Source organism: Hylobates moloch, unplaced genomic scaffold (genome assembly GCF_009828535.3).
Source record: "Hylobates moloch isolate HMO894 unplaced genomic scaffold, HMol_V3 SCAFFOLD_8, whole genome shotgun sequence".
Taxonomy (NCBI): Eukaryota; Metazoa; Chordata; class Mammalia; order Primates; family Hylobatidae; genus Hylobates; species Hylobates moloch.
The window spans coordinates 120,258,013-120,258,995 of NW_026652283.1; positions in this window are offsets into that span (position 1 = coordinate 120,258,013).

A 983-nucleotide genomic window follows, 5' to 3' on the forward strand; every position below is an offset into this window, starting at 1 on the left:
ACAAGCACGTGAAAAAAATCTCAGCGTCAGTGACCATTACAGAAATGCAGATCAAAACTACAGTGAGATACCATCTCACACTAGTCAGAATGGCTATTATGAAAATATCAAAATATAGCAGATGCTGGCAAGGTTGCAGAGAAAAGAAAATGCTTATACCCTGTTGGTGGGAGTGTAAATTAGTTCATCCACTGAGGAAAGCAATATGGCGATTCCGGCCAAAAACAGAACTACAATTTGACCTAGCAATCCCATTACTGGTATGTACCCAAAGGAATATAAATCTTTCTACCATAAACATACAGGCATGCAGATGTTCACTGTAGCACTATTCACAATAACAAAGACATGGAATCAATGTAACTGTGCATCTGTGATAGATTGGATGAAGAAAATGTGGCTCATATACAGCACGGAATACTATGCAGCCATAAGAAAGAATGAGATTGTGTCCTTTGTGGGAACATGGATGGAGCTGGATGCCATTATGCTTAGCAAACTAATGCAGTAACAGAAAACCAAATACTGCATGTTCTCACTTATAAGCAGGAACTAAATGATGAGAACACATGGACACAAAGAGGGGAACAACACACACTGGGGCCTACTTGAGGGTTGAGGGTGGGAGGAGATAGTCAGTCACAAAAAATAACTATTGGGGGCTAGGCTTAGTACCTGGGTGATGAAGTAATCTGTGTAACAAACCCCCATGACACTAGTTTACCTATATAACTTGTACATGTACCCCTGAGCCTAAAAGTTTCAAAAAAATAAATCTAAAAACCACATTTGGAAGGAAGAAGGCAATTAACTTTTGTTAAATATATAGTATGTGACAAGTCCTGCATTTGAAACTTGTGCCAATGGTCAAACAGGTAGTAACTGGCTTCTAGAATTAGAACTCAGTCTGCAGGTGTCCTAAGCCACTGTTCTTTCTGCTCTATGATTGGTCCCTGTTTTGTCATAGATACTTGGGTTAGAAT